Source organism: Myodes glareolus, chromosome 8 (genome assembly GCF_982192425.1).
Source record: "Myodes glareolus chromosome 8, mMyoGla1.1, whole genome shotgun sequence".
In the NCBI taxonomy this organism is placed as follows: Eukaryota; Metazoa; Chordata; class Mammalia; order Rodentia; family Cricetidae; genus Myodes; species Myodes glareolus.
The window spans coordinates 74220119-74242440 of record NC_142033.1 but is presented as its reverse complement, the minus strand read 5'-3'; the positions used below and the strand labels follow the sequence as shown (position 1 = coordinate 74242440).

Genomic DNA, 22322 nt, shown 5'->3' with positions numbered 1-22322 from the left:
CACATGGAGAGAGCTCTAAGCCAAGCCTGAGTTACATGAGACTCTATCTCAAAGATAGATGGATGGATGGATGGATGGATGGATGGATGGATGGATGGATGGATAAATAGTTGGGATGGAATGGATGGGATGTAGATGGCTTTAAGCACATCTTACATTTAAAGGAGAAAGAGCAAAGCTTGTAATTGAAGTGTAGCAGCTCACACAAAAGTGCACATAGCCAAAGCCCAGTGTGGTGACAAATGCCTTCAATCCCAGCACTTGAGAGGCAGAGACAGGCAGATCCATGAGTTCAAGGTCAGCCTGGTCTGAGTGTCAGGATAGCCAGGGCTACACAGAGAAAACTTGTCTCAAAAAAACAAAAACTGACACATAAGTATCACTCAATGATTCTTAAAAACTCAACAAAGTCATAACATCAACAACTCAGATCATAACTCAGAATATTTCCAGCACACCTCTCTTTTGTCCTCAAAGTCAAAGATGATTGTTCTGACTTCTGGTCCATCTTTCAATTCTGTCTGTTTGATTTTTTTCTTGTTTGTTTGTTACTATTGTTTGCTTTTTGTTTTTAATTAATTTACTTTATGCATGTGTTAAGTGTTTTACCTGTGTATATATGTACCACATGCATGCCTAGTGTCCATGGAGGGCAGAAGACAGCATCAGATCACCTGAACTGGAGTTTTATGGATGGTTGGGAAAGACCACATGGGTGCTGGGAACTGAAACAGGGTCTTCAACAAGAGCAACAAGTGCTCTAAAATGCTGAGCCAGTGCTCCAGCCCTCTATTTTTTTAACTTTATAGTAATGAAGTCACACAAGTATGTTCTTTCATATATGCTTTAATTATCTTTCTTGCAAGGAAAACATATTCAAGTCAGATGTAATAAAAAAAAAGTCCTATCAACACTATCAAAAATCACCTTCTTCAAATCACCCCAGGAGGCAGGCAGTAGTTCAAGGCCAGTGATTTGAGGGAGGGAGGGAGAGAGAACATGACACAAACTTAAACTATAAATCATTCTCAAAGTAAACTTCTCAAACATAAAATTTGAAGTATCAGTGTATTTAAAGGTAAATATTAGACAGTGTGACTAAATGACCCTGCTTGATGATATCAATAGAACCTTCATTATGGGTTTCGTTGGTGGTATAATCTTCCAGCTATTAAAGGCTTTCAAAATGCCTCTGATGAAAATCAACACCAGTTCAGAGGTAATATCAACTCCAGGAGGATCCAAGTACCCCTGATTGAAGATAAGCTTTGCAGAGTGTAGGGGACTGTCTTCCACCATCACCTGCTACCTGATGCAGCTTCAGGGCAAAGAAGACCCCTGGAACTTTACCACCAGTGGTGTGCTGGCTGCACTAAGTGGACTACTGACCATGGTGGGCTCCACAATAATGGGGAACATTCTGTTGGCCCTCATCAAGGGTGTCACAATATTACTTGGCAGTTCCACAATGCACCCCTATTCCTGGGAGACCCCAGCCAGCTAACCCCTAAAGAAGGAGCACCAGTCTCAGGTTATCCCAACTACCAGCAATACCTCTGAGGAAGCCAGTGCCTGCCCCCACCACCATGGGAGCTATTCCACAGTTCATTCCTAGATGATCTAACTCCAAAAGAGAACTGGCTCCCACATAGCCCTTTGACAATCCAGGGAGGGCCTCTCAGACTCCACTCCCCTGTTCTATGATAGGGGTGGGGCACACCAGTGACCTTGTCATATGGGTCACCTTTTTTGTCTCTCAGGGTACCCAGCTTCAAACATGTAACAAGTTCACCCCAGATCCTTCCTGTGACACACTGATAAGTATTTTAAAGTCAGTTCAATAAATAAATACATGCACCATAGGAGACAATTTGCTCCTCCTTTCCACTCAGATTTCTGATATCTTTTTTTAACTCTTAGTAGGAGAAAATATGACATTCAAGGGCTAGCAAGACAGTCCAATGGTTAAGAGCCCTTGCTGCTCTTCCAGAGAAATCAGTGGTTCAGTTCCCAGCACTCACATGGCAGTGCACAAGAGTCTGTCACTTGGGATGTTGGAAACCTAACACCCTCTCCTGACCACTCAAGAAATAAGGTACATATGTAGTGCATATGTACATACAGAAAACACTCATACATTAAAAATAAATGAAAGAAGGAAGGAAGGAATGCATAGATAGATAAATACATAGGTAGGTAGATTGACAGACAGATATGTAGAGCGATCGATCTTTGATGCACACATATGCTAGAGATTACATTCTGGTTGTCAGGCTTGGTGGTAAACATCCTCACCCACTGAGTCATTTTACCAGACCCAAATTTATTTTACTTTACTTAATATTGTGTGTATATGATGTGTGTCATGCATGCTCACAGGGTACATATGGAGGTCAGAGGATAATTTTTAGGAATCAGTTCTCTTTCTACCCTGGGTTCCAAGTATCAAACTCGGATCATCAGACTTGCATCACTTTCTCTGCTGCGCCATCTCACATGCTCTCCAACGGTGGTTCTCAATTTATGGTTGAAACCCTCACAGGTTATGTAGCAGATATCCTGCAGATCAGATATTTACATTACAATTATAACAGTAGCAAAATTAGTTACGGAGTAGCAATAAAATATATTATTTTATGGTTAAGGTCACCATAACATGAGGAACTGTGTATTAAGGAGTCACAACATTAGAAAGGTTGAGAATCACTGCTCTACAACAAAAATCTATAAATAACCAAATGGCTCTACTTTATACTATAATAAGTTCCTACTGCTCATCTATATAACGGCTTCACATTAAAAGTCTATAATCATTAGCCCAGCATGGTGACACACATCTGTAATCCCAGCACTCCGGCAGAGAGCAGGTGAATCTCTGTAAATTTGAAGTCAGTCTGGTCTACGCAGTGAGTTCCAGGACAGTCAGGGCTATATAGAGACCATGTCTCAAACAAAACAAAAATGTATAATCGACACTGCCCAACAAGGCTGCCATAAGCCACATGACTATTTAAAATTATTTAAATTGGTCTGGAGAGATGGCTCAGAGGTTAAGAGCACATATTGCTCTTCCTGAGGACCAAAATTAAAGCTAGTTCTTTGGTTGAACTAGCCAAACTTTAAGTGCCTGATGGCTACTACATAGCAAAGATATCAAACATCTCCATCACCATGGGAAGTTCAACTGAACAGCACGTGTGCTACGTATGTCATCACCTACTCGACCCTTAGCCACTCAGCCTACTCTGCAAAAATTTATCAAAGAAAATGATAACCAGTGACTAGTTATAGTTCACAAATGCAATGATTATACTTCTTTGGCTCTCATCTCCCCCGCTCCCCCCGCTTCGGTTTTTCGAGACAGGGTTTCTCTATAGCTTTTGAGCCTGTTCTGGCACTAGCTCTTGTACACCAGGCTAACCTCGAACTCACAGAGATCTGCCTGTCTCTGCCTCCCAAGTGATGCGATTAAAGGCGTGCATCACTACCACCCTCATCTTTCTTGTTATCTCTCAAACTCCTTAATTTTCCCTCCTTTGGAAATTCTCTCTTTGGTCTCCACTGTATAGCATTAATCTAACATTAAGTATTAGTTAGTTCTATTTTCTCTTGTCCACTAAATCTGTTCTTTCGAATTCAAGCTCTTATTCATATTAGGTCTACCTTTCTTCTCACTTCAAGTTCTCTGTAACCAAGCTCCTGTAGGCCATTTTTTCTTGGATATATTTTAGCCTCTATGTTAAACATATAAAGGGTCTCAGTTCAGTCCTTTACCAAAACTCCCTTCCCTTTTCAATTAGCACACTTCTATTTATTCTTGCAGGCCCAAAGTATACCAACTTCAAATTTCTCTTGCCTACATTCAACTAATCAACAGATGTATACTTTCTACAAGGGTCTAACTGACCAGCCATTTGCCACAGTCTCACTTCAGGTGCTATTTCTGAGTATAGTACAGAATAACTGTTGCCAATCTCTCCACAGCCTCAATCAGGCACATTACTACCCAACACCTCTTCCCTGACGTTGCCTTTCATTTCAAAAACCTAAAAGGACTCAATACAGATAGTAAAAGAAAGTTCCAACATTTTAATAATTTGAGTCTAACAATTATGGAATATTTTTGCCTCCACTGTCTATTTTGTGCTAGTAGAACTATAACTCTGAGTATCTGCTTGCCTCTGCCTCCCGAGAACTGGGACTAAAGGTATATGCCACCACGGCCTGGCATGAGGCATGTGCTTCTAATCCTAACACTTTAGGGGTATATAGGCAGGAGAATCTCAAGTACAAGGCCAGCCTGGGCTGCAGAGTGAAATCCAGTCTCAAAATAAAAAGCAATAAACAGGCTGGGGATACATCTCAGGGGCAGAGTGCTTGCCAAGATGAATGAGGCTCTGTGTTCAATTCCCAGGCCAAAAACTAAGAGAAAGAGTAGTCATCACCATCACAATCCAACAAAGCGTTTTTTAAATGGTATAGACCAGGTCCTTCCAAATAGAGAGTTAAAACAACAGGTTACTTGTGGTACTTTGTAAGCAAAGGAAGGCAACAGCATATTGCTTCACTCAGTCTCCAAAAGCTAAACTCTAAAAAGAACATGGACGTATTACAGCAAAACTGCTTTCCACAAACCATTCTACACTGGATCAGTTCTCCAAGAGAAGCAGACTGTTTATACTGGTTCCTGTCATATGATTTGTCTTTTTTAATTCAATTAGTCAATAATCACAAAAAGTATAAAGTTGATGATTTAGGTGTATATTACCCTTATTATATTACAAATAAGACTCTCTCTGGATGCATTAATCCCATCACTCAGGAGACAAACACAGGGAGATCTTTGTGAGTTCAAGGCCAGTCTGGTCTACAAAGCAAGTTCCAGGACAGCCATGACTGTTACACAGATAAACCCTGTGTCGAAAAGAAAAAGAAAAAGAAAAAAAGAAACAAAACAAGACTCTCAATTGCATGAGGCACTTTATAAATCAACTAAACAGAACTATTTGTAAAACTGGAGAAATGCCCACTGAGAAACATAGGCAGGTGAATCTCTCTCTTTACCCAGACTGGGCTACACAACAGTTCTTCCAGTGATGTGGTGAAACCTGATCTCAAAAAAAGAAAGAGAAAAAACAATATTCCATCTTAGAAATCTTAAACATTGACAGCCAAAGCAAAACACAGTAAACCTCAAGAGGAACTCAAAGATGCTCCAATGGGTGAAAGAAAAAGGGACTTAAGCTTCATCTCTAACTCTCATCCTTGTTCATATTGTGTCCTACATTTCATTAGACACAAACAAACATATAGTTTATAAATTAAACACCAAGGTATTGAAGATTAATGTTCAAATTTTCCACTGATGAGACAATCAACCACCAGTATTGCAACTAAAGTATTGCTTGCTATTGAACTCATGTTTACCCCTCCACAGAGTTAAACTATAGAGGTTTAAGTCTTGGTGCTGAAAAAAGAACAGGGAAACTAATCCTCTTTAATCTCACAATTATAAGATATAGATGGCAAATTGCTAGTTGAATATATGAAAATAGGTTCCAACATGTTGATGGAAATTAAGACTTTCATCCTATCAATATGATACCTTCATTATATCCAAATTTTAAAACGCCTCCATTTTAAGGGATGGAGGTTCTAAACATTCTTCAAGGCTCATGATTCAACAGCCAGAAAAGAAACAAAAACAAGAAACACACCCTTGGACCTGATAAGCAAACTTCAAAGAATAAGAAAATAGCATAAATGCAGAAAAATGTCCAGACAAGTTCATCACAGTACTGTTTAAAAAAATTAAGGCAATGTAAATTTTAAAAAATTGCTATAAACTATGATTAAAGAATACTAAATCTCCATTATAAAAGTATAAATTTCACATGGAAAGCTTTTCTTGTAAGTATTCCAATAGATAATGCATAATCAAAGAGTTATAATTCAAGTTGGACAGACCACCTCTACTTTTGTGTATTCTCCTGGAATGGTTCAACTGGTTTGTCATTGGGTTGGTTGCCTGCGTTTGGTTGTGTGTTTTGTTTGTTGACTTTTTCAGACAGAATCTCCTGTAGTCCAAGCTGGCTTTAAATTCACTATGTGGATAAGATCAGCCTTAAACCAATCCTCTTGCATTCACCTCTCTCCCAAGCGCTGAGATTACATATGTGCACCACCACACCCAGCATCTTGTGATTTTTTTAAATGAATATGTACTATAAAATTCATAATCAGAAGTAATTTTATTTTAAAAGAAACTATATGAGGAGAAGAAAGCTGAGGAGAGGAGGGTGGAGGGGAAAAGAAAAGGTTAAAGGAAGGAAAATAACATGCATTCCATCCTATGTGAAATCCAAATTTAACAATATATGTGTGTGTTTATACATGATATATATGTGAGTGTGTGTGTGTATGTGTGTGTGTCATGAAAACATGAAATCAGACAAGGTGGGAGCAAGAAGGCCACCATAAGAAGAGTGGAAGCAAATGCAAAGGGCAAATGAATCTACATGCAAAGTACAATGTTATACATGAATGAAACTATAACACTAAGAAGACAAGACATTTTTAAACAAATTAGGGTCAGTAAGATGGTTCAGCAGATAAAGAGGCCTGCTGTGACCAAGAGTGACAACCTTAGTTGACTCCTTGGGACAAAACAAACAAGGTAGAGAGAAGTAACTTCCACAAGTTGTCCTCTGACACTTAAGATGCCTACCTACACCCGTACCTGCACATGAACACACACATATGCACATACTAAATAAAAATACAGTTAAAAAAATGTTAAACCTAAAAAGAAAATTATAAGGCTAGAGAGATAGTTCAATAGGTAAAGTGCTTGCCACACAGTTATGAGGATCCAAGTTCAATCCCCAGAAACCCCCATGCTTATAATCCCAGCACTGGTGAGGAAGCATGAATAGGAAGATATTTAGAGCTGGAAGGTCAGCCAGTTGGTCAGCTTAGACAAATTCAAATACACAGTACTAGGGCCCAATGAGAGACTGTCTCAAAATACAAGATGGGCAGTTCTCAAAGACTGATACCCAAAGTTAACGTCTAGTCTCTGCTCTAAGGCACATGCACACATATATATACCTGCACATATCTATGCAGCCCTGGCTGGCCTAGAACTCTACATGTACATCAGGCTGCCCTCAAACTCAAACATCCTCATGTCTCTGCCTCTGCTTCCAGAGTGCTGGGATTAAAGGTGTACACCATGCCCAATATAGATTTAGATGATGATGATGATGATAACAGTAATAAACATAGTCCTCAAACCAACAGTTTTACCATTAGCATTGTACTAACTTATCTTTTTAATACTTTTTTAAATAACCACACTGATTGCATTACCCTGTAATATGTCGCTCAACATTTAGAAAACACAGTTCTGGGGCTGAAGAAATTGCAGAGAACTTGGGTTTGGTTCCCAGAAACCACATGAAGGCTCATAATCATCTTCAACTCTCCAGGGGATCTGCTTTTTCTTTGACCTCCACAGGCTCTAGCACATACATGGTATACACACATATACGTAAAATAAAATAAAAATTTAAAAAAGGAACAAAAACACAGTTCTAAAACTTTACACAGAACATGCTAAGCTCTTTGCTCCATCCACTTTCCACCACAGGCTCCAAAATAAGAAAAAAGATCAAATATAGTAAGTCTATTCTACATAATTCTTAAGGGCATCTGAATTGACAGGCTTTACTCCAGTTCCAGTATCAAGGCCCAACCAGGGCTCACACTGCAAGATGAGATCCACTATTAAAAGGTACAAGTATTGCAAGGTTTCTCTACTTCTGTTGCCTTTTCAAAGGTATTAGGAAATTCTGCATTTAAAAACATGCATCTGGTTTATCACTGCTCACAAGCCAACTCTGTTTATTGAGGGGAGCAGTGAGACAAGGTTTCTCTGTATGGCCCTGACTGTCCTGTAACTAGCTATGTAGATCAGGCTGTCCTCGAACTCACAAAGATCCGCCTGCCTCTGCCTCCCAAGTGCTGGGATTAAAGGTGTGCACCACTACCACCCATCTAGACAAGCCAACTCTTTCATGAAAACCTTTTTAAAACGAATTCTAGGAGCTGGAGAGATGGCTCAAAGGTTAAGAGCACTGGCTGTTCTTTCAGGACCCAGATTCAATTCCCAGCACCCACATGGTGGCTCACAGCTATCTGTGTAATTCCAGTTTCAGGGGATACAATACCCTTACACAGACATACATGCAAGCAAAATACTAATGCACATAAAATAAAAGTAAGTAAATTATTTTTTAAAAAAGAATTCTAATGCAATGGGATTCTAACATCATTACATTTTTAGGTTGTTTTTCATATACACCATTCCAGTTGATCTTCCCTCACAACAGATGAAATAAGTAGACACTGTTCTTCCTCTAATGATGAGGGAATGTTACATGGCTTCCCAGAAAAAAAGAGTAACACTGGGTAGACTCAAAACTTACTGGTCTATCCACTATCATGATAAAACAATTTTCATTTGTGGTATAGAATACAATTATGAACTTAGAAGTACAAATACAGTACAAAAATAAAAATGAAAGCATCAGTATCAAAATCACAAAATTAATATTAAAAATAGCAATGTCATGTTAATAATTGTAGTAGTTGTCTTGAATTACTAGGAAACCTAGTTCAATCCAATATGGAAGTGACCTCAAACTTAATTCTAAATCAATGTTTCACTGATTATGAAATTACACAGAAATTCACCATAGAAGGTCTAGGGAGACAGCTCGGAAAATAGAGGCACCTGCAGCCAAATCTGATAAACTGAGTTCCATCCCCAGAACTCATATGATGAATGGAGAGAATCAACTCCTACAGGCTGTCCTCTGACCTACACATGTGCACCGTGGCATACATGCACCCACATTCATACACACAAATAAATAAATATAACTTCTAAAACTTAAAAATGAATTCACCATTTAAAATTACAGAACTGGGTAATATGTTAAAAAAAAAACCGCCACATAGATTGCAAACTTCTCCAAAACATTCTCAGTATTGTGTCTTCATACCAAATTATGAAGCTCCCTCAGTGAAACCCAACTTGATTTCAACATTAAGAGTATTACAACAGCATAAGTATGTTGTTTCTGCATATTTGCAACATGCACTCAAGTTCCAGAGCACTTTTGGGAAATGTATAAAATCCACAAGCTAAAAGCAAAACTCAAGGCAGAATATTGTTTCTGGGATTTTAGGGCAAGGGTTCTGTTTACTTTTTAAACTTTTGTGTGTGCATGTATAGTCATATGTGAGCCACTGCACATATGTGGAGGCCAGAAGACAACTTGGAGTTGTTCTTTCCTTCCACCACATGGGTCCAGGTTGGCAGGCCTGGCAGTAGATGTCTACCCAGTGCACCATCTCTCAGGGTCTTCCTACTAAGCCCTGGCTACTGTGGCACTTATTTATATGGCCCACAATGGTCTCAAACTCCTGACAATTTTCGCCTGAGTTGTTGTTTCTTTTAAATAAAAGATGCACTTTCCTATATATAAAAATTATTTAAAATGCGTAAAATTAGCCTAAATATGAGCTCTAAATTATCTAGATGAGGAAACTCAAGTCCAGAGAAGTAATATCCCAACAGTAATTAATGACACAATGAAATCACGATCCATGATCAATGCAGAATTTCCCACCAGTGTATACACTACCTCTAAATTCAATGTGTTAGCACCTAAAGTTTTGGTGGGTTTTTTTTTGGGGGGGGGGGAGGGTGTCTGTAGCTTTCAAGCCTGTCCCGGAATTTGCTCTGTAGACCAAGCTGATCTCGAGCTCACAGAAATCCGCCTGCCTCTCCTCCCGAGTGTTGGGATTAAAGGTGTGCGCCACCACCTTCCAGGTAACATCTAAAATTTTAAATACATTAAGACTCAAAAACAGTACACAGTCTACAGAAAACAGAATCTCTTAAGGAAAAGTCAAAGTTGCAAAGACAGAAAACTCCCTCTTCAATGTAAGACATCACATAATTTTTAATAACTAACACCAAGTTTTCTCATATCAATACTATTCATTTGCTAAAAAAAAATAATCTGGAAAGAAAATACTGCTGAGAACTGGGCCTTAATGGGGACATCAGGAAATAAAAGACTTCTGATCTTTACTGAACCTCTCTAAAACTACTTCTCTGTAATATAACAGGATGCGACCCTATGCAACAGTAACAACACCTTCTTTCACCTCTTCCAAAACTGCAACAATCCTCAACACACCCCCTCTGAAGTATGAATGCATCCCTTGACAACTCAGAATTCCACTTTACCACACAAAGTATTAACCAGGACTCTAAGCAGGTTTTAAAACTGACTTTACCACACCCCACAGCCTGAGGCAAATCTCAAGAACTTTTCACAATCCACTGTACACCTTTCAGGTTCACAACCCTGGTCTCAAATGACTGTAACACACCCTCCTAGCCTCCACTTTACTAGAAACCTGAGTCAGATGGTTTAGGAGTAACTACAATGTTGGTATGTTAGAAAGCACCTTCAGGACCCCTCTCTGTGGGCAGAAAGCCGACTTCACGCCTCACTTCCTCTCCTTTCCTCCGGGCTCTGCAGTCCAGTGCCTCTCTGGACATACCTTCAGTTAGCAGCCAACTTGATAAAATGTGTTCTAATGCCTTATGAACAAAATCACTATGCGGCTCACAATGCTCAGAGTTACCTAAATGTAAAAATGGTAGAGCTGAATGATGTCTTCATAGGCAATCAATCCAACCTTCCAGAAGATTCCACACTTAGCCTAATAATATATACCCAAAACGGTGTCACCCTGCACTCTTCTATTCGCTCAAGCCATCGAAAAGAAGTCTTTCTTCGGCCACCAACTCATTTGGCCTCCAAGTAAAAGCACAAGAGCATGGGTCTTTTGATAATCACCTTCTATATAACTCAGTCATAACCTCTGACGGGTCACTGTTCTCATGGTGAGAAATAAAGTTGAACCTCTACTACAAGAACATATGCACTTTTTAATACAAAAGGCTACACATCAAAAAAACCGAGTGAGTGTCAAGATAGTAGGAAAAGTAGAATGTAAACTTTAGTCTGTCTGAAGACGACTGAACATCAAGATCATCTCCCAAGTGAGATGGACAGACTCCAGAATGCAAACGCTACCCCATAACTGTGAAACAAGTTTTCAGATCCCAACAAACAATATCATGTTGGGTCTTGAAATGCAATATGTCCAGCACAATTTCAACCCAAGAAATAACACTTATCTTTTGCAGCGCCATTTGACCAGTGTTCCCTGAGCTCCTTCATGCACCCCTAAACTTTCATTCCCCTTCAAGCACTACCAGGCCAGGAGGATGCCGTGCTGCAGTCAGGCTGAGGCCCGCACCGCTTGCCCGAGGGTTCCAACAGCACGACCTCCGGCCTCTCCCTCCGGCGCGGCCAGGGCCTCGGGCCACACACTCACCTCCCGGGGGCCCGGAAGCATTTTCCAGGGCGCTCCAGGGGTAGCGCCCCACATTCTGAGTGCTACCGGCCGCCAGGTTCAGGATGGCCGCCGAGCTCGGCGACCCCGCCTCCCCCGCGTCGCCCGGTCGGGCCTCTGCGCTCCACTCCGCCAGCTCGCCCCGAGTGGCCGAGGCCACCCCAGCCCCCCGCCTGCCACCGTCTCCTCAGCCGATGACAGCCGCCGCGCCCGGCCGAGGCCCGCCCCTCCTCCAGCACCTCCTCGCCACCGGAGCCGGGGCGGTGGGCTTCTTACCAGGTAGCAGGACATGGCGAGGCCCGCCACCGCACGGCCTCCTCCGCCACCCCACGAGGCTGCCAGCCAGGGCCGGCGTGGGGCAGCGCCTGGGCCGCTGGAGCGTCTCCGCCGGCTACTCCGCTGCCGCCGCCGCCGCCGCCTTCTCACAACCACAACAACATGGCGGCAGCGGCCACACAGAGCGCGCGCCCGAGACCGATCAGAGCTGCTGGCGGGGGCGCGCGCGCACGCTCCGGCGCTGTCGGCCGTCGGGGGTGGATAGAAGTGGGCTGTCTGTCACGGGATGGACGGGGGCGGAGTCTGACGAGTTGGTCACGCCCCGGAATGTGGGCGGGGCTGCAGGTTGGCAGAAAGTGGCTGCGGAGAAGCAACCGCAGATGAGCGAGAAAAGAATAGAAAAATGGGAAATGACTAGACGAACCGTTACAAATTAAGAAAAAGAAAGCCAAAGACTAAAAAAATGTTCAGAAGACTTTTTTTGCTAGCTTAGTAACTCAAGACAGCACCTTAGCTTACTCTACTCTCTATTAGAAAAGTAGTGATATTTCCCCAGCAGGTATAGTCAATATAAAACTAATTTAATACGGTGCGTGTAAATAGAGAGGGCTACAGGTTATGCTCAGAATACAAGTTCAAACTGCCTCAACCTCCGCTCCTAATAAAACTCTCAGTGCTCAAACAAAAGCAAAAAGAAAAAAAAATGCTCAAACTGACCTGCAGAAGAATACCATAGTCCAACACTGTAATAATTTAGGTCAGCAGTTCAGAACCTCTGGGTTGTAACCCTTTGGGGATCCAATGACCCTTTTAGAGGGGCCGCATATCAGATACTCTGCACATTAGATATATCCATTACAATTCACAACAGTAGCAAAATTACAGTTATGAAGTAGTAAGGAAAATAATTTTATGGTTGGGGGTCACCACAGCATGAGGAACTGTATTAAAGGGTCGCAGCCTTAGGAGTTAAGAACCACTGCCTTGGGTTCTAATAGAACCCGAACTTTTCTCCTCGGATGAATTCTTGACTTTTCCAGAAAACAAGAGAATGAAATTCATCCTTGTGTTTGTTACATTGTTTTTTGTTTGTTTTTTTTTCTTCCTCGACACTCTGCAATTATTTGTTTCTTTGTATTCAACATCATTACCTTTCTGTCTTCCTGGGATTTAAGAACTATTAGAAAAAGAAGGGTGGGTCCGGCAGTTTGTCTCCTGCATTTAATCCCAGCATTTAGGAGGCAGAGGAAGGTGGATCTTAGTGAGTCCCAGCTCTCCAGACCTAGAATTATGCAACACAATAGCCAAACAAATCTCCTAACTAACTAAGGAATAACAGGTATTTATATTTTATCTAGCTGAATCGTCATAACTTTAATGGGTAGAGGCTATCTCTATTTTACAAATGAAAAATGTTAAAACCCAGACTCAGCTGAATTTAACTAAAAATTCAAACCCAAGCCCAGCCGACAACAAAACTATACTATCACTCACTGGGTTGTGCTGCCCACTATATCAGAAAATCTCAGGAAGGCACCGCATCACAGTTCGAAGTTAGGCAAGACTTCCCATTACTCTCCGAGAAACGGCTGTCTTCCTCCTCTTCCAGGCAGTTGATCGTGTGTCAGTTTTCACCTTCACTAGAAAAGCACAAGGCTAAATAAAACTGAAGCACGATGATTGCGCCTCTTCTTTTGGACCTAAAAAGACTCAGTAGCGATAGAAACAAATTCTAGGCTTTCATTTAGATGCCCCTGTCCTGATTTCTCCTGTGTATTTCATCATGGCCTTTGTGGGACAGGAAAAAAAATAGACACCAGATAGATGAATGAGACGACACATAGAGTAATAAATGGGCTGCTTCTACTGGGTGGCCACTGATTGGCCTGGAACTAGGACTTAACCGCCAGGGCAACCTCATGTTGGATAGCTAGCTACTGATGAAGTGGCTCTGGGTGGACAGTTCAACCACTCCCCCGGCCCCCCAGTCCCACAGTCCCCCAGTCCCCACAAGAGCAAATGAGTTGGCTGTCACCTTCATCTCTCTCTCTCTTTCTTTCTCTCTCTCTCTCTCTCTCTCTTTCTCTCTCTCTCTCTCTCTCTCTTTAAATTTTTCCAAATAGGGTTTCTCTGTGTAGCACTGTTGGTTATCCTGGAACTCACTCTGTAGACCAGGCTGGCCTACAAACTCACAGAGATCCGCCTGCCTCTGCCTCCCAAGTGCTAGGATGAAAGGCATGTGCCACCACTGCCAGAACCATGGGCAGAGGGTGCCATGTGCACTTTCATCTCTTTTAACCAAGAATAACAATTTGCTTTTTGATCTGGAGTGAGAAAGGAAACCTTTAACTGGATACTCAACTGTAGGAGGAAGCCGCTTGTTGGTTCCCAGCTGCTCAGCCCCAAAATAATCACACAGAAACTGTATTAATAAAATCACTGCTTGGCCCATTAGCTCTAACTTCTTATCAGCTAACTCTTACTTCTTAGTTTAACCCATTTCTACTAATCTGTGTATAGCCACGAGGCTGTGGCTTACTGGCTAAAGTTCTCAGTGTCTGTCTCCGGAGGCTCCATGACTTCTCCTTAACTCTGCCTTCTTCCTCCCAGTATTCAGTTTAGTTTTTCCTGCCTAGCTCTGTTCTATCCTATCACGGGCTTAAGACAGTCTCTTTATTAACCAATAGTATTCACAGCATACAGAGGGAAATCCCACATCACTCAACCAGTATTTAAAACATTCAAAGGAATTTGCCTGTATCCATGAATTCACAGTATGCATTGAATCTTTCAGTGTGCATTAAGCTGTGTGAGCATTTTCTATGTAAATCTAATGTCAGATTCACCTCAACTTCATGCTGGTATGCGAAGGCTGGGACTTGAACTCAAGCAATTGACTCTGAAGGACATCTGTGAACATCATCCTATACTTCATCCCCACTATGGCTAATCTATAAGGTAGATGTTAGCAAATCGTCTCTGAAAACAAACCAGCAAGCTATTGCATGGCCTGGAAAACTCACTTCATGAGGCCTTGGGTTGTAGAATGTGTTCTTAGGATGCACAAGGTGCTAAAGTCCATTTCTCTCATCACAAAATAGATTTCAAGGACAAGTGCTAAGAAGACAAAACAAAGCGAACGAGGCTAAGTATGATGATTTAAATTTGAATCCTGGTACTAACACACACTTGTTTCTCATTTCCTTTTCCTGTCCTCCAGTTTCTTTGTCACCTATGTGGTCATTGTTGCTACTGTGCTTAGCACACAGAGGAGTGTAAAAGTTTTCTAATGTAATGGATTTGAAGATTTTTTTTAGATTTGTTTATTTTATATGTATGAATATTTTGCCTGCCTGTATGTCTGTGCATGTGTATATGTGTGTGTGGTGCCTCTGGAGGTCAGATGAGTGCATTAGATCCCTTGGAAATGCAGTTACAAACAGATGGGAGACACGATGTAGATACTGGGAAGCAAACCCAGGTCTTCTGCAAGAGTAGCCAGTGCTCTTAACCACTGAGTCATCTCTCTAGTCCCAAGATTTGAGGACATTTTATATTTTATGAGCAAACTAAAGCAGTGAATAAGATCCTTATAAACAGAAGATAAAACCCAAGGTAGAGTCCCAGGAAGAGAGGAAAAGCAAACCAGTTCCAGGGGCTTGTCTCACTGTCCCATGTTTATCATAAGGGACTTCTTCCCACCTGGTCTTCCTCTCCCCCTTCCTGCGATCCTTCACTCCAGTCTCCCGTGCTATATTCAAGGGTAAAAAATATTCTCCCAGCTTCTTAAAGGCTCTTTGAAGTAACCCAAGATAACTGACTGAAGGAGTGTGGAAGCTTCCCAGAGCCTCCAAGTGCCCCTGGGAGTCCTTCAATCCCTAAAAATACAGACTTCTCAACACGAGGCCCTACTGCTTACCGAGAAAATCTATTCGTTTCTGAGAAGCTTTTGTGGCTTAGCCTCCAGTCCTCTCAAACTTCAGTAGCATCCTCTTTACCTGCCAATCCAGCTCATCAACACAGTAATTAAGTTTCCAGCTGCCGAAAAACAACTTGTCCAAAGCAGGCAGAAATTGAAATGAAGTCATGTTTCCTGATTCAAAATTGTTCAGATGTGAATTCAGGATAGACAGCAAAATTTTGGGACTGCCTATCTTATCCAGCTAATCTTGCATAGCCCCAGCCCAAGTTACATGAACTATGGCATATTCACTCTCATAGTGCTGGCGAAAGAGCTTAACCATGGATTGAAATATCATTTTGTAGGTTTGTTTCTGTGCCTTTAAGTTTTGGGGATTATATATGATTACATCATTTCCCCCTTCCCTTTTCTCCCTTTGTTATACCCAAATCCGTGGGATCCCCACAAAAGTCAACAAAGGAGACCGAGTCCCATATGTAAAAGCAAAGAGCCTTTTTAATCAAGTTTGCAAACTCGGTCTCTCTGTATGTCCAATGTATTGGAATAACCAGAGAGCCCCAAGAGCTCAATTAGAATTGGGTTTTTGTAGTAGTAAAGGTGGGGGTGAGGGGTCTCTGAGGTTCAGGACCCCTGATTGGCTGACATTTGTCTAGGGGTGTCCTGGTGAGGTGTGCTGGCAGGTGATCCTATCTACAGCGGTTGGAATATCAAGTATTTCCTTTCAATGGTCAGCCCTTGGCTGAGGATCAGGTTATCTCAGCCTGTGATTCTTTTCTGCCACCAGGTATTGCTTCTGGGCAAACCACTGAGACTCGGGCCTCCTATTTAAATTCAGAGTCCCAGGTGATAATAGTCAGAAGTAAAGAACTTCCTTTGGGTGACCAATTATCATGGCTGGCCCTCACACCTTCAAACCCTGTCAGGTACCACCATTCCCTCTTTCAAATTCATGGTTTCTTCTTTTTAATTGTTGTGATATATCAGGGCCTATTTTTAACAAGAAACAAGAAAGGAACCTATCTATATTCAAGAAAATATTACAAACACATTAATGAGAATATAATTACTTTAAACAAAATCATAAAAGTGGTTATTTTAAAAAACAATATAAAGTATATGTCATTATTAGAATTGTTACTTTTATTCTGTATCCAGTAATATGAATATAAAACAAGGAGAACAGAGCCCTGTATGTGAGCTTAAATTAAAATTTCCAGTAAGTATATTTTATTATCTCCCAGGATTTTTCAGACAACACATGCTGTCCCTACTGATTGAAGTAGATCAGTTCAATTTCAGTCCTAATTCAATGTAGAACAATGTGTTTCAAGATGTGGTCCACAGGTTCTTCATGTAACCTGAAATTCTCAAGGGTCTATATGGGTTAAAACTCTTTTCATAATAATACTAATTAACTATTGTCTTTTTCCCCGTGTTGATATTTATACCAACAGCCCAAAAGGACTCCGGTTTAAATTGCTGGTGCTTTGTCAGAAAGCACCAGTACACTGTGTCCTAACAGCCATTGTAGTCCTCACAAAATGGACTGGTACTAAACAATATGTCAGTTTCACTTAAGAATGTCCTTTATGAAACAGTTTTTAAAAAAAAAAGTTAATTTCATTGGCTCCAGGCCTTTGGTGACAAGCCTTTTGCTCTTCCGTATGTTGAAATGGAAATTCCGTATGAAGCCCTTTTTTCAAAGTTTATTGAGCTGAAATTCACAGAACAGTTAATTAATCATGTTAAAGCAAACAAGTCAGTGGCACGTAATAGCATCCGTGTTACGCAACCGCCTCCTTTATCCCACCCCAAAGCATTTCATCGCTCAAAAAGAAAATCCTAGGACCCATAAGCAGCTGTTCCCTACATTATCTCAAGGAAGAGCCTTCTGTCCTTGTCCAAGTTGCAGGTGAACTGGTTTCTTATTTATGAAACATTATTTTTACATAAAAGAATGGTTAGCATGCAACCTCCAGTTTGTCATAGTTTGTTATTTGGCTTAATTATCTCAAAAACTTCTATGAACTTTGTAACTTCATGTAAAACAGTTTATTGCATTTGTTACAAAATAAAATTAACTGGTGGTGCTTTGTTATAAAAAATAAAACAATAGATGCACACCTTTAATCCCAGCACTTGGGAAGCAGAGGCAGGCAAATTTCTAAATTCTAAGTTAGCCTGGTCTACAGAGGAAGATCCAGAAATCAGAGAAACCCTGTCTCGAAACAAAGCGAAAGAGTTTTTTCTACTGAGATGAGTGGTAATACTAGCAAAAATGAGTATTTGATGACATATAATGAAATGAACCAAGAATGCTACATAACCAAGTGAACTAGTATTTTCCATAGGATTAATTCAGTATGTTACCAAATCATACCCATTCCAAGTAGAAGATAGACCCATGAATTTTAGTGCAGTAAACTTCTAAAAGTTCATCCGTATAAATTACCCAACCAAACTTTAGACTCCGGCAAGTTTTAGTATATCAAGAAAAAATACATACAAGTATCTCATTTGTATGAGACAAGACTTTCGCCAGAGAAAATTGCCACAAATCAAATGCAAAAACAAATGTAATAGTGCAGGTTTCGCATACAGACAAGCAGGTGCACACACGTGCACATAAACAATATATATATTGGTTTTTCAAGACAGGGTTTCTCTGTAGCTTTGGAACTCACTCTGTAGACCAGGCTGGTCTCAAACTCACAGAGCTCCACCTGCCTCTGCCTCCTGAGTGCTGGGATTAAAGGTGTGTGCCACCGCCAACCAGCTAAATTTTAATATTTTTAAAGGAAGAAGAAGAAAGGAAGTTGGGAGAAGGATGTGTAGTGGGATTCAGAAAAAGTTAGAGGGGAAATAGAGGTGAATAGTGATCAGATTCCATTGCATACAAGTATAAATTTTCAGATAATAAGGAGCTTACCTCCAATCCCAGCACTCGGGAGACAGAGGTAGGCAGATCTCTGTGAGTTCAAGACCAACCTGATCTACAGAGCAAGTTCTAGGCTAGCCAAAATAACAAAATGAGGCACTGTCTCAAAACAAACAAAAAAGGCATATATACAAATGGCCAGCAGGTATGTGAAAAAACATCCAACTTCACTAATCACTCAGGAAATGTATATTAAAACAGAAGTATGCAGTCTGAGAAGGTGGCTCAGCTGATAAACTGCTCACTGCACAAACGTGAAGGAGTGAATTTTGGACCCCAGTAGCCATGTAAAAAACCAGGCATAGCAGAGAATGACAGAGGCAGGAGGATCCTAGGGGCTCAATGACCAAGCAGTCTAGCCGATCAATGAGCTCCAAGTTCAGTAAGAAACCCTGTCTCAAAAAATAAGGTGGTGTACAATAGAAAAAGACAGCAAACATAGACCTCTGGCCTCTGCATGTACACACCACACACACACACACACACACACACACACACACACACACACACACACACAGAGTTAGCTCACAAAGAAGGGTTGAGGTGTATTGCTCAATGGTAAATGTATGCTTGTATGTTTAACATGAGCAAGGCCCAAATCAAACATGCAGCACCACTGCATGCCCAAAATAAACAGATATGAAGAAAGAATACAATTCCTTTTAGGATGATTATTATCAGTAGAACAGTCAAACAAATGGTGGTGAAAATATAGAGAAAAGGGACCTTCACTCTTGGTTGAAATGTCAATCAGTAAAGACAGTATGGAAAACAAATGAAAATACTTTAAAAGAAAAAAATAAAAGTAGGGCTGTGATGTAGCCCAGTTAGCAGAGTACTGCCAGACATACGTGAAACCCTGGGTTTGATCCCCCCTACCTCATGACTGCATATACCTGGAGCAGAGGCACATGCCTGTAATTCCAGCACTTGGGAGGTAGAGACAACAAAATCAGAAAGTCAAAATCATCCTTGGCTACACTAAAAATAGAACCAGAATAAGATCCAGCAATCTGCCAGGCGGTGGTGGCACACATCTTCAACACCAGCACTCGGGTGGCAGAGGCAGGTGGATCTCTGTGAGTTTGAGGCCAGCCTGGTCTACAGAGCGAGTTCCAGGACAGGTTCCAAAGCTACACAGAGAAGCCCTGTCTCGAAAAATCAAAAAAGAGAGAGAGATTGATTACTGGTTACATATCCAAAGAAAATGATGTCATATGTAGAACAAATATCTACCAATCTACCAACTTGTGTTCATCGCAGCCTCATTCATAATAGTCAAGCAATGGAAGGAATCCAAGTGTGTATTTCAACAGCTGATGAGTGGATAAAGAAATGTGGTCTATATGAGCTAGCATATTACGGTAGCACAAGTGATTCCTATTGTCCTCTCAAGGAGAGCTACCTACAGCCTAGCATCCGAGACTGAAAACCGTGGGAGGTAGAAGGCCTGGGTTCCTGACTCAGCTGAACCACTGACTCACTGGCTGATCAACCTCACCAGTAGAGCCTCAGTTTTCCCATCCAGAAAATGACAGGGTAGGATGTCATGTCCTGTGGAACCTGCCAGGCCTTCCATCATCCTCTGATTAAAGGATCTACCTCCCTTTGTTTGATGACTGCATCGGAGAATCACAGATTTGTGCCTTGAAAGGACTCAAGGGCAGGATGTCTGCCTGGCACCCACATCCTATTTCACAAATTAATAAACTGAGGCATAGAGAAGTTAAACAATTGGTTTAGCCATGTTGCGGGGGGGGGGGGCGGGTGGTGGCGGGGCAGGTCCTTATTAGGACCCAGTGGGGAGAGGAGATGGCATCGTCTATTCTTTGAGAAATGACTCTGAGGTTTGGCAATTCAGCCACCACAGGCTTTCACAAACACTTTGCAGTTCCCGAAGGGATGCAAATCTCACTTGAGCCTGAGAAAATCAATACTGTAAGGCCTCCACTAGGTTAACAAGCTTGATGGATGCTTCATGTTACTAACTAAATCCACCTTTAAAAGGTCAGGTGCCCCTCTAAATTCTCCCAGGAAAGGCAGAGGAAATGAAATTGGCATGAAGTCAGGGAAGGGGGAGGATGGGGCAGACTTCTCCTTCTCTTCCTCCCCCGCCCCCCCCACTTCACCCCAGTGTAACAAGACACACCCCTCTCAGCGTCCAGTTCTCTCTGCCACAAGCTTCCCTGCAGCCTGGGCCAACTCACCAGCTACAAATAGAACCAGAAACCACTGAAAATAGCTTCTCTTCCCTCATGTCCAGGCTCATTAGGACACCCTGCCCCACTGAGCAGGCCACAAGCCAGGAACTCAGATAGAGGGGCACCAAGTCCCCCAGGATTATGGACCACCATCCTGGAAGCAGGAGTCCCAGTAATAGCTGACTCTTTAGTGCTGGCTCAGAGCCAGCGTTCTGTCCTCTTCCTGGCTATAGTTCCCAGGAAGCCAAAAACGAAGGTCCCTAGCTTGGCGGTGGTGGAGCATGCCTTTAATCCCAGCACTCTGAAAGCAGAGGCTGGCGAATCTCTGAGTTTGAGGCCAGCCTGGTCTACAAAGTGAGTACCAAAACAAACAAATGAACAAAACAACGAGTTCCAGGATAGCCAGGGCTACACAGAAAAACCTTGTCTTGAAAAAACAAATAAAGGAAGAAAGTTTGGGCTATTGGCTTAATTCAACAGTGCACTTGAAGCTCAGAGAGGTGAGGCACTTTCTCCAAAGCCACACAGCCAATGGGAAGTAGAGATGGAGTCTGAATCCTCTCCTTCGAATAGGTGAACCATTCTAATACATTCATCTCCGTGCAAGGTCAACTAGCTCCAGATCCTTGAGGTTGAAAATATTAACATAATTAGTGTCAGGCCCGTGCCAGGCTAGACCACCCATCCTTGATAAGCAAATTTAAAATGCCAAATTAATAATGGAAAAGACTTATTCACTGTGACCCCATTGGAAAGAGACAAAGAAATTATGTGTCCGCCAATCCAAGTCCATCGTCGTGGTCCTAACTTGAGGGCCAGATTAAACAGAGGACAAAAGATATGACTATTTGTCGGTGGTGGTGACACAAGCCTGTAATCCCAGCACTCAGGAGGCAGGCAGATTTCTGTGAGTTCAAGGCCAGCCTGGTTCTACAGAATGAGTTTCAGGACAGGGCTACATAGAGAACCTTGTCTCCAAAAACGAAACAAAAAATGAATATGTAAGTATTCATTTGTCCTTCACTGTCTCAGGGTCCTGCAGAAAGGTGGTCTAAAGTTGTGAGTACTCTAAGTCCCCTTTCTGGCTGGTACCAGGCTTAGCATCTTCCTTCTCCCAGATGTCCTGGGGGGGAATTTCAATCCCTTGGGATGTCTTGTCCAGAGAGCCAGAGAGCCAAAAACAGCTCCAGTTTAAGAATGTCTTCACTCCCGGCATGCCAGCTATCAAGGGAGCTCAGATCATCCAGGCTATCCTTTGACAGCTAGAAAAACTGAGGCACACAGTGAGAGCGACTCTTCTCAAAGCAGGCACTTAATGAGTAAATCAAACACCCAGGTCTCTTGGTTCAGAGGTCAATTGTTTTTGCAGAGCTGAGGCAAACAGAATCACCCTTGTTCCCTGTCGGTGGAAACCCTGTGGGTTTTGTTATTTGGGTTTTTTTGTTTTTTTGTTTGTTTGTTTTTTAACTTTTCGGCTTCA

General features: G+C 41.8%; 1 protein-coding gene and 1 pseudogene across 8 annotated transcripts in view; one reads left to right on the top strand and one right to left on the bottom strand.

The window, feature by feature from the left end:
• Mtmr3 (myotubularin related protein 3) overlaps window positions 1–11937 on the bottom strand; it is a 114619-nt gene extending 102682 nt beyond the window's left edge. For 7 of the 8 annotated variants that reach the window (XR_015002766.2, XM_085692097.2, XM_085692099.2 and 4 more), the window contains exon 1: window positions 11782–11932. The gene's annotated coding sequence lies outside the window, so the exon portion shown is untranslated. Of the gene's footprint in view, window positions 1–11781 lie in introns of all 8 variants that reach the window. The other variant, XM_085692098.2, reaches the window with a different exon arrangement.
• LOC125410386 (mitochondrial import inner membrane translocase subunit Tim17-B pseudogene) lies at window positions 1139–1560 on the top strand (annotated as a pseudogene).
• Window positions 11938–22322: the final 10385 nt, after the last annotated feature.